This window comes from Otolemur garnettii, unplaced genomic scaffold (genome assembly GCF_000181295.1).
Source record: "Otolemur garnettii isolate 467f Iridium unplaced genomic scaffold, OtoGar3 scaffold00002, whole genome shotgun sequence".
In the NCBI taxonomy this organism is placed as follows: Eukaryota; Metazoa; Chordata; class Mammalia; order Primates; family Galagidae; genus Otolemur; species Otolemur garnettii.
The window spans coordinates 12,029,620-12,041,268 of NW_003852397.1; the positions used below are offsets into that span (position 1 = coordinate 12,029,620).

Genomic DNA, 11,649 nt, shown 5'->3' on the forward strand with positions numbered 1-11,649 from the left:
GCATTGCTATTATACTCCATGTTTTAAACACTTTACAATGTTAATGAATGTTGGTTAATATTAGAAGTTCTGTTAATTACAAAGAAAGTGTCAAGTAGCATTACAGCAAGCATATTCATTTATATCTCACGACTATGTTTAATTTCTTGGGGGAAGGTGAAACATCTTTGCAACTCAGAGGGTTATTTTATGCGGTGACGCCGCAATATTGACACACATTTGTCTAGGTTTAGAGCTCTTATCGGGCGTGGATATATTGGATTAGATTCATTGAAAAAATTGTTCTCTAAAGATCTAAATAAAAGAAAACAAATGCAATCAAGGATTTTCAATGCCTAGGACTGAAATCCGTATATCTATTTATGAACAACAGCCTTTCATTGTCAGAAAAACTAGAGACTATTTGTTTCAACTCTCAGTTTCTCCTTTCTTGCACTCAGCATCCTTGAGTGAGATATTGTATTCTCAATGTACGGTGAAACACTGGCAGCCACTTACTAATAGGAATCAGTTTGAAATGCCAGACAGAAATGACACATCAGCACAAACTAATTAAAAGGCTACATTTCAATTCAAAAGTATTAAGGAAAATAATAGTCATTCCCACAGTATCAACAGACTTTAAAACTGGCTATGTTAACCAGTATTCTTTGGATGAATGTATGTATACATGGACCAAGGAGATGCTTTTCCTTGAATATCAAAATTAATTATTTGGGGATAATTTGGCCTAACCCTATAGATCAGTGGTTCAGGGTAGAACAGAATATTAACAGCTGTGTGACCATTTACAAAGTTCTTCAGCTTTTAAAATCTACCTCAGCCAGTTGTTTTTTTCCCCTATTTCTTACAAATTTATTGAGCAATAAAATTCAAATTCTAGGCTCTAAACAACATTTTACATAATGAATTTTCAAGTGGGAAAATTTTTTTTCTCCCCCAAAATAAGGAAGCAAAGGAGAGAGAAATAAGGAATGAAATCAGAGAGTTAATGGTAGAAAGGGAGCTTACGAGGGCCTTGTAAGTCACTGCACAGAGACTTAAGAGTTAACTCCAAGTGAGATAGACAGTGCTGGAGAATTCTGAACAGAGAAGTTATTTTAATTTTTTGACATTTTAGCAGGGCCACTCTGCCTGCTGTATTAAACACAGACTTCATTTAGGGCAAGAGCTGCATCAAAGAGGCCAAAGAGGCCATGTCATGCTAAGCCATGTTGAAAGATCAAGGCAAGTGAGACCAGATGGGAGCAGGGTCTGCTGAGAGATGGTTGACTAGCAGATAAACGCTGAAGAAAGAGGCAAAAAAAAAGTGCTGATTGACTGGTAGGGAAATATAAAAGGAAAATGGGAGTCAGAATGATTCCATCTTTGCAAATGCCCATCTTTGCAAATGCAAAGATGTTTGATATTGACACAGATGGGGAAGATTTTGTAGGACTGGGTCAGAGAGGAATGTAGGAGGTCAGTTTGGGAGTTATTGGAAATGTCTAGAATTTGGAAACTTTCGTGTGAATATGGAGCTGTCCAGTAGGTCACTGAATATGTGTGTCTCAAACTGAACAATATGGGTAAGAAAGTGAGAGCAGGTACGTAGAAGAGGACCAAGTTAGAGACCTGGAAACCTCTAACAAGGAGCCATCAGAAGGAACAGAAAGAACCAACAAGAAGGGTCTCTCAGCCAGTGACATAGGAGGAAACCCGGGGAGTGGCTGACCTGGAGCTCAATTAAAGAAGGCATATGAATGATAATGGAGTCATCAAGGTGTTAGATAATGTTGATAACAGTTACCTGAGTCTGGGACGGGCAGGGGAGGAGGGATAAAAAGAAGTTAATGTGGGCAAACATAGGGTTAGATAGACTAAGTTTGGACATTCGGACATTCGATAGAACCTTAGAGTGACTATGGTTAACAACGATTGATTGTATATTTCAAAATAGCTAGAAGAGAGGATATTTGAAATGATTCCAAATCAAATAAATGATAAATGTTTTAGGTAATAGATTTTTTTTTTTTTTGAGACAGAGTTTCACTCTGTCACCCTGGTAGAGTGTCTCCCAGAGAGCTAGGATTACAGGTGTGAGCCAATTTTTCAACTGGGAAAAAATTTTTTCTCCCCCAAAATAAGAAAACAAAGGAGAGAGAAATAAGGAATGAAATCAGAGTGGTAATGGTAGAAAAAGGAGCATACGAGGGCCTTGTACGTCACTGCACAGGGACTTAAGAGTTAACTCCAAGTGAGGCTAGATAATCAATTTTAATTACCCTGATTTGGTCATTATGTATACATACATACTGTATGCTCATATCAAAGATCACATGTACCTCATAAACAAATGCAATTATTATTAATAAAAAATAAGGTTGATAAGATAACTAAAATGAGGACTAAGAACTGACTAATAGGTTCACAATTTGGAAATGTATAGTTTCCTTGGTGACTTTTTTTTTTTGAGACCCCAGAGTTTCAAGCTGTCACCTTGTGTAGAGTGCAGTGGCATCATAGCTCACAGCAACCTCCAACTCTTGGGCTCAACCAATCCTGTTGCCTTAGTTTTTCTATTTTTAGTAGAGACAGGGTTTCACTTTTGCTCAGGCTGGTCTCAACCTCCCAAGCTCAAGCAATGCACGTGCCTCAGCCTCCCAGAGTGCTAGTACTACAGGTGTGAGCCACTGAGCCCAGCCTCCTTGGTGACTTTTGATAAAAGTACTTTACTGGAAAGGTAGAAAAGTCTGACAACCCAAAATAAGTGACTGAGGCAAAGATCTCAACAATGGAGATTTGTTAAGCCGAAGTTTGAGGATGCACCCAGGAAAAGCACAAGCCGCAGACTTCTTTCTTTTATTTCCAAGGAAGGATTTAGCAAGTCAGTATTTAAGGAGCGAGGCATATAGAAAGAAAAAGGAAGGAGATGGGTAGTGAGGTGAACGGTTACATTTCCCATGAGGTCCAGGAGATTACATTTTACTTAAGATGAATTTGGGAAGAAACATTTGAGAGAAAGGAAGTAAAGTCAGAATCAATCACACAGATGTCTCTGGGTGGGTGGAGGAAGGATTGATCTCCTCTGCTCTCTGTTCTGTACCCGGGAAGACGAGCTCAGAATCAATATCATCAATGTGGACTCAAACAGACTTTAGTTTTAGGAGGCAGAATACGCTACATACCTAAAGCTACAACCAGTATGCCCTTGCTCATGGGAGACCAGGAAGGATTTCCTGATAAATGATCCGTGGGTGCAATCCCTCATAGAGCCAGAGGGCTTTTACCTTTCTTAGGGGGCGGGCTATGGAAAGGGGTGTTACTGACTCAGCCTCCAGCTTGACCACCTCTTTTGCATACGGAGTATGCGGGCATACGAAGTATCAGGGAAAAACAGTCTAGAGATTTTCATTTTCCTTTCCAAGTCTAGTTGCAGTGAGTTCAAAAGGGAATAAATCAGCACAATCCAGAAGGTGAGAAACTCTATAGGCAAAGGAAATGAATTGCAAAGAAACTAACATGGAGGGAGAATCCACATTAAAAGAGTTTGTTTGTCTGAGACAGTCTCACTCTATACTCTGGGTGGTGGAATTTCCCATGGTACCAAAAAAAAAAAAAATTGAGAAAAAGAAGAGAGAAAGAAAACCCTAGGTACAAACAACTTTTTCCAAGACTCTTGCCATATAATAAAAGAGATTCATGTGCAAAAGTCAGAAGGGCAGTGAAGTCCAGTCTTGTTTTTAAGAGTTAAGAATATTGATTTTATTTGTTTCCTGCTGCTTGGCCTTTCAAGAAGGAATTTGTTCTGAAAAATAATTTAATTCTTTACTAACCAGAATTTAAATTATAGTGGTGAACTTAAGAGAGGTCAAGAATTTTTATAAAAAGTCAATACCTATATATCCAACTTCAGTTGAACTCTCAGAATTCTTCAGTACCATGCACATTCTAAACTTGCTACCATTCTTATGCTTTCCCAATATAACCACAGCCACTCACTTCTTCCTATCCATCAAAGACATACTTTCAGAAACTCTTACCTAATAACACTGATTGAAAATTCGGTTTTTAAGATATAATCTGCCAATATAATTGACTTGCTAAGTGCATGATAGATAGTAAATTAGGATTAAATGTAACAAATGCCTGAATCGAAAAAAGGAAGAAACAGGGAAAGTTGTTTTATAATTCATGTAGCTACTCCTTAAAAGCAAACGTTCAACTCACTGGCCTCTTAGTAGAGTTATTATGAAATGTTTTCCTTAATCCCCACAGTACTGATTTTTCCCCCCCAATACTGGTGACTACGCTAACAGGTACTGAGTTTTTGTGTTGCAACAACTACCTAAAAATAAATAGTGAGCAGGTGAATGTCTGTTTCTATGGTTTCTATTTAGAGTAACATTCACAGAGATTGTTTGACAATTGCTACTTTTCTTTTGTGATATGAATTCTTTTTCTCTTTTATTCTTGGCCTTATTCTCCTCCATTTGGTCCTCATTCTATTTTCTTTCTCTCCATTTGTCTTTTTTTACCTCTAAGCTCTGCTCAAAATTATTTAATTTCAGTTTTCTATTCCAGGACACGTGTCTGGACAGAAAAAGAAAAGGTATTGGGAGAGTTGTCTGTTCTTTTTTAAATATTTGAACAAATATTTTATTTCTGAAAATAGATTAGCAGCTTGAGAAGAAACAACAAAGTTTTCTCGTTTGCTTAGACGAAATCTCTTTCCATGACAAATCCTTCAGTAATAAGGATATTTTGCTCCCCTTTTTCATCAGTGGCTGAGATCCATTGGATAAGCTAAGCTCCAAGAGTGTAGTGAGGCCATTACTAGACTTGCCTTCAATAAATATACTTCCTTTCTGTTGGATCAAACTAAAACATTCATGATTTGCACTTTATTTCTTTAGAATGCTGTAAATTAATAGCAGCCAAAAGTGGCTAAAATATGTCAAATGGGTAACTGAAAATATAGATTTAAAAAATGAGTTGGGATCATTTTTTTCCATGCTACCCCTAGTACAAAAATAAACTACTCAGTGTCCTCAATGATTCGTCAATATGCAACAACACAGTTAGAAATGTTAATACAGGGGGTGGCACCTGTGGCTCAAAAGGGTAGGGCACAGGCCCCATATGCTGGAGGTGGCAAGTTCAAACCCAGCCCCAGCCCCCCACCCCAAAAAAGAAAGAAATATAAATTACTTTTTGAAATACCTTATCCTCCCAGAACTGTTGAGCAAAAAAGATTCCTAGAAGATGTTCTTCCTTTGCATTTCAAGAAAATTAGCTTCTGTGACATTACTTTCAAAGTCAAACAAGTTGATAACATTTCTTTGAAAAGTAGAAATAGTGTTTTGTTCGTGAAATAACTTTACAACACAAGTATCCATCTACTTAACTGTAAATGTAAATATATAGGTAAGTGAGATGAATTGAGTGAGCTCCATCCTTAATTGGACGCCTGCCCTGGAAATGTGCAGAAACTTACATAAATCTTGTCACATATCTATGCTCAATTATTTGTTCCTTTAACTCATCAAAAAGCAATTTCATGTTCTACATGTGAACATACCAGCAGTTTAAAAGTTGCTTTTATTATTATTAACATAACATTTCTTTGATTATTAAATCAACATATAACATGCCTTTCAGGCTTGCCATAGTGGAGAAAGTCAGGCATACCCAGATCAGTGTTTTCTTTGTGAGACTTTCTGAATCACTCAGAGCCAAGGAAAGCTATTAATTTACTTTAATTCCCTACAGAAGTCTTTTGTTTTGCCTATACAGCCAATTTTCCATTGGCAAATGAGAAAGATTTTTTGATATCACTATCAACTTGCTTTGCCTCAATTCATTTTTTGGTCCCTGAAAGTCTCTTACTTGGTTTCACTGTGTATATGATCAATAGGTATAAGTATTTTGAGGATTATTTTATTTTTACATTGTGACAGATAAGGAACAGCGAAGTATAACAGATGATTTGGATGATATAAAGATGATAGAATGAAGGAAGAAATGGGTTTGCTTCACTTTCAATGACAATGATCAGCACTTGTTCTTTTCTTCACTATGGACCCAACAGTAAAGTAGGAGTCTTTCAACTTATGCATCTGGTGATTGTCTCCCTAGTATAAGTGTTTGTAGAACACAGAAGTGAAAAGCTTTAGGGATAGGTTTTTAGATGTAGTTAAAATAGTATAAACATAGAATTATGAACTTTGACTTATTTCCATATTTAGCACCGTATCCTCATTTAGTCTTTCCTCAACTAATTCAGGCTATATTATTGGTCTGCTCATCAATTCCCTTTCTTATTCTAATTTCTCACTTTATTTGTTTTCCCTAAACATTAGCTTATCTTTTTTTCTATTTCTACCTACCGAGTCATCTGTTTATTCCTGTACTTCCTTTTCTGATGTTGATTAGAAGTTCATCTGCCTTTTCCACCCACATTTTAAACCATTTCTACTCCTTTCTTTTGTCTCCATGGTTTTCTCTACACCTTTCATTTCTCCTTTAATGCCTCTGGGTCTCATTTAGAGTTGAAATCCCTACCGAGGGCACTTTTCTGCCTTGTTCTGCCGATGAAGAAATGACAGGAATGAATCCCACACATGTGCACGAACACACAAATGAGAAGAAAGGGCAGGGAGCTTGGTTCAACTTCCCCAGCAGACAAAGATGGGCCCAGCTGAAACTGAAAAGAAATGTGAGCCATGAAAGCAAAGTGGGCACCAGGTGAGAGAGGGGTGAGAGTGGGTTTCTGGTCAACATTCAGATTGTGAGTCTATCAACCAACCTGCCGTGATCTCCTTAGAATTAGTCTCCCAGCCAAGCTCAGAAAGACAATTAAAATCATGTATTCTTTAATTAGTATATAAACCTAAAATTATTTTCTTCTTTATAATTTGTTTCTAAAATAATGATAATTATTTTAATTATCTGATCATTATTATTTACACATTAGAATAGGTTAAAGTAAGACCCCTACCAAACTCAATATGTGTTCTATAGAATAGGATTTTAAAAGAATTCACAAAAAGAGAGAAGGAAGAAGTCTGGATAAGCCAGACTTAAAGTCAAATTTAGTTATTATGAATAAGCAAGCACCTTACTGGACTCTAAGCTTCCTAGTAACTAAGAATAAAGAACATTTTGATGTGTAATAAATTCTAAGTATCTGTTGTAAGGAAGCAAATCAATTTTTCTCAAGAGAACTAAACTTTCGCTCATACTAATTTTAGAACACAGGTTCTTATTCTTTTTTTAACATGATTCCTTTAGAGTATCATAAAACCTCTAACATCTTATCCCGAAAACATCAGACCAATTTCATACACATTTTTAAAGGGTTCACGAACTGTCTCAAGCCTGCCTTTGTAAACTCTAGGGAGTTCATGATCTATAGATTGAGGACTCTTGTCACTGGAATGGAGGTGGCGGATATTTTAAAAGTCGTAATGGATAATGACAACAGAAACAGCAAAATCCATATATTTTTGCCTTATTTATGTTAGAAGAAAAATATTAAAGGATAATTTAGTGAAAATAATTTTTGAGAAATATAGAGTCATAAATACACTCAGTCACATTTATATTTGACCTCATGGCCAGCATACTTGCTACCCTTAATTTTTCATGGCATAAGTGACTTCTACTGATTTCCTTAAATGGTCTACAGAATATAGAACCTACACTATGCAGATGGGTAAATCAAATAGCAATTCACTTATTACTTTAACTTTATTAAATATACCTTACTTTTTAAAGTAACTTACCAACATACATGACCAATGTATTATTTAATTATGTGGACTTTACAAAAAGAATTATATTACATGTAGTCTCTTGAAATGCTTTTTTTCCATGTAACATTAAGCTTCTAAATTTCATCCATGTTGTTGCATGTCACCCACCTCATTATTTGTACTACTGTGTAATATTTTACTGAATGGACAAACCATAAATTGTCCTTCTCACACTAGTGAAAATTAGGATTGTTCTAGTTTTTTGCTATTAGAAATTGAGTTGCTATCAACATTTTTCTAGGAGAAAGATTTTACACTGGGGATGGAAGCAGGGAAGGAACTCATAGGCTAATTATTAGTAATAGTTGAAGGCCTGGCTATCTGGTTAAATGGATGCTCATTAATCATTAGGCTTCAAAACTTACCTGAAGTTAAACATACACGTTTGTATTTATCAAAGATTTTTTCTTTTTTTAAGACAGAGTCTCACTATGTCACCCTCAGTAGAATGCCATGGTGTCACAGCTCACTACAACCTCCAACTCTTGGGCCGGAATGATTCTCTTGCCTCAGCCTCCCAAGTAGCTGGGACCACAGGCACCCGACACAATGCCCCGCTACTTTTTGGTTGTAATTGTCATTGCTGTTTGGCAGGTTCAGGCCAGCTTGAACCCACCAGCTCTGGCGTATGTGGCTGGCACCCTACCTGCTGCAGGCACCGAGCCTATCAAAGATATTTTTTAAAGATAAATTTTTTTTTAAATTGATAAAGTATAATATTTTGTATAACTAAATTTAGGAAAATGGACATCCATGCTTTAAAAGATGGTAGAAATTTTGTTAAGCATCAACATTTTCAAAAATGAAAAATCATCTATTGGTATACCTTGCTTTCATTAACTGTCATGTAACTATTTTGCTTTCTATAACTTAATTGGGACCCACTAAATCAATAACATGACTTTTCATTTCCCTAATTAGAAACGACTGCTTCCCTAAGTTAAACTTTTGATAAGAGCAGATTGTAAAGTGACTCAGCACCATAACCAGTATCTGCCTATTTTACCATAAACAACTGCATAACACAAATATAAGTTATTCAGTCACTTTTATGTTGTTTTTATCTGAAACATCTCTGTATTCACAGTACGATAATCACCTAAGGCTAAACAGGGAAATACTCTATAACCATTGTATACCCAAGAAGAAAACCAGGGCTTACCAAACCCACCCCCCATCCATCTCCTAGGAAAGTGCAAAGAGGGTCATATATTGCTCATGCATCTATTATAAAAGATTCCTTGAATCGGTGGCTCTCGGTACATTCTTTTTATTTTATAAAATAGTACTATTCATCCATCATAGAAAAAACATATTTAAAATGTGAATACAAGGTATATAATTAAAGTATTTTCTTTGAGACAATGTCACCCTTTTTTTCTCACTATGTCACCTTTAGTAGCATGCTGTGGCGTCACAGCTCACAGCAACCTCCAACTCCTGGGCTTAAGCAATTCTCTTGCTTCAGCTCCCAAGTACCTGGGACTACAGGCACCTGCCACAACACCTGGCTATTTTTGTTGTTGTTGTTGTTGTTGTTGTCTTTGTTGTTTAGCAGGCCCAGGCCAGGTTCGAACCCACCAGCCCAGTGTATGTGGCTGGCGCTCTAACCACCTCCATATGGGTATGGAGCCGAATATCAAAGTATTTTTAAGGAACTGCTAACCTGACTCAGTATTTCCAAGTAAGTTCTGATCCTAATACCTTCTTAAATAATAGGCCTATATATGTACTGTGAAGTTTCCTTTACAGACACACTTTTTTAAAAGTTACATATATTTGCTGCCTCTACTTTGAGATCTAGGACTGAGATTACCTACAACATGACCCCAAAATGTGGAGTATAATGCCCCAGAGAAAATCTCTGATAATTTTTTCTTATAATTTCGGGAGGACCAAACTGGTGGCGTAAAAGACGGAGCCTCAACTTATTCCAAATGCCAAATACTCAATCCACCAGAAGATATAGACTACCTACCACCTTAGACGCCCTTGAGAGGGTAAAACAGCTTGTAAATCCCACCTAGACAGGCAAAGTCCTTTCAAACCCTGCTCAGAGACGGAGGGAGCTGGGTTCTACTGTCTCTTGCTTTTGTTTTCCCTCAGCTATGATTCTCAGGATGGGTCTAAGTCTCACATGTGAATCCTTTTCCTATAGCTCAACCTTTTTCTATAGCTCAACCATTGCCTCGACTTCCAGTGCAGAGTCCCAGCCAGAGCAGGTAGTTCTCTCTCTCTCCACTGCGTGCCATCACCTATCAATACATTATGAAACAGTTTGTTAGGTCATCAATAATCAATAATAGCCAACCTAATCTCCTTCCCCTCTTCCTCATTACATTCACCTCTCTGTTTGGTCTTGGACTCCAAACCTCCTTCCTGCCAGTCTATCTTCTTGCTTTGAAAAAGATTCTCTTTGTTTTCTTCTACTTTTATGAATTTTTCTTCATCATTTCCTTCAGTGGCTCATCTTATCTATGCGTTAGGTTTCACTTCTTAACAACTGTTTCATTAGGTCACAAGTCTAAAGGTCAGCAATTCGGGATGTGTTCCATTGACCTTAGCTGGGCTTGGTCAGGAGTCTTCAGGCAGCCCGTGAGTCAGCTGGGACCTGTGGGGCAACTCTTCACACCATCTCCCACCCTCCTGGAGGTTAGCCTGGGGTTTTTTCATGGTTGTTGCAAAACTCCAAGAGTAGTAAAAAAGCAAGCCTCAGCGTGCAAGCACATTGCAAGTCTCTGCTTTTGTCACATTTGCTAATGTCCCGTCAGCCAAAGCAAGTCACTTGGCAAAGCTAAGAGTGAGTGTGGGACAAACCGCCCAGAAAGGCACAAATAGGACATTACTGCAAGTGATACACCCCACATAGCTAAACTATGGATATTTCTCAAGATGTGATCTCGGCACCCTGCTCCAGATTCTTGGAGTCCTGCTATATGGTTCTCGCAATCCTTGTGAGGTCTACAGTACTGTTTTCACATTATTAGGACCTCTGCAGAACCTCTGTGTGAATGACTTTAAAATCCATTTCTACAGAATAGACGCTTCTCTTTGCCTTGACTTTTGTGTTTCAAAATTTCTCCTGAACATTTTCTTTGAGGTATCCTAGTAGGACTTCAAATTCAACATGAACTACAAATTGAATGTATTATCAACCTCTCTCCTTTAGCCATCCCTCCCCCAATAAAAATTACTATGTGAAATAGGTTTTTCTTAATGTTTCACCTGGTTTAATATGACATACATTTTATTTATTTATTCATTTTTTTTTTGGCCAGGACTGGGTTTGAACCCATCACCTCCATCATATGGGGCTGGCGCCTTACTCTTTTGAGCCACAGGTGCCATCCATGACATAAATTTTATTCAAGTCTATTTGTCTTCTCCTATATCAAATTTATAGTTTCACCTCTCCTACTTACCAAATAACTATACTACAATTTATTTAAATTTTAGTTTCAATTTTCTTACCCTGAAAATAGTGATAAGAAAACTTGCTGTGCAGAGCCATTACAAGGCTTAGTTTTATGTGCTTAGCACATTGAAGAGACTCAGAAATGTTCATTATTTTCCTTCCTCCTAAGTCTTTTTGAGTCTTCATTCATGACATTGTTCATAGCCCTTTATTTCCTTTTTTTTTTTTAACAGTGTCACAAATAGAAATTAAGCCCTTATCGTCTTGTGCCAAGAACCTTCAGAGCAACTTCCCAATTCTTCCCTAGTTTATCTCTTCCCTAATCCATTTCCACACCATCATGGTCTTTTCAAAGCTCTGCTTTCTAACTCCTTCCCATTAGATAAAACCCAAACTCGTTAACCTGGCCCACATGCTCTTTTTCTTTTTTTTTTTTTT

At 37.2% G+C, this 11,649-nt stretch overlaps 1 protein-coding gene across 1 annotated transcript in view; it reads right to left on the bottom strand.

The window, feature by feature from the left end:
• Positions 1-11,649, bottom strand: part of FRK (fyn related Src family tyrosine kinase) — a 100,931-nt gene that overhangs the window by 74,097 nt on the left and 15,185 nt on the right. The gene's annotated exons all lie outside the window — the stretch shown is intronic.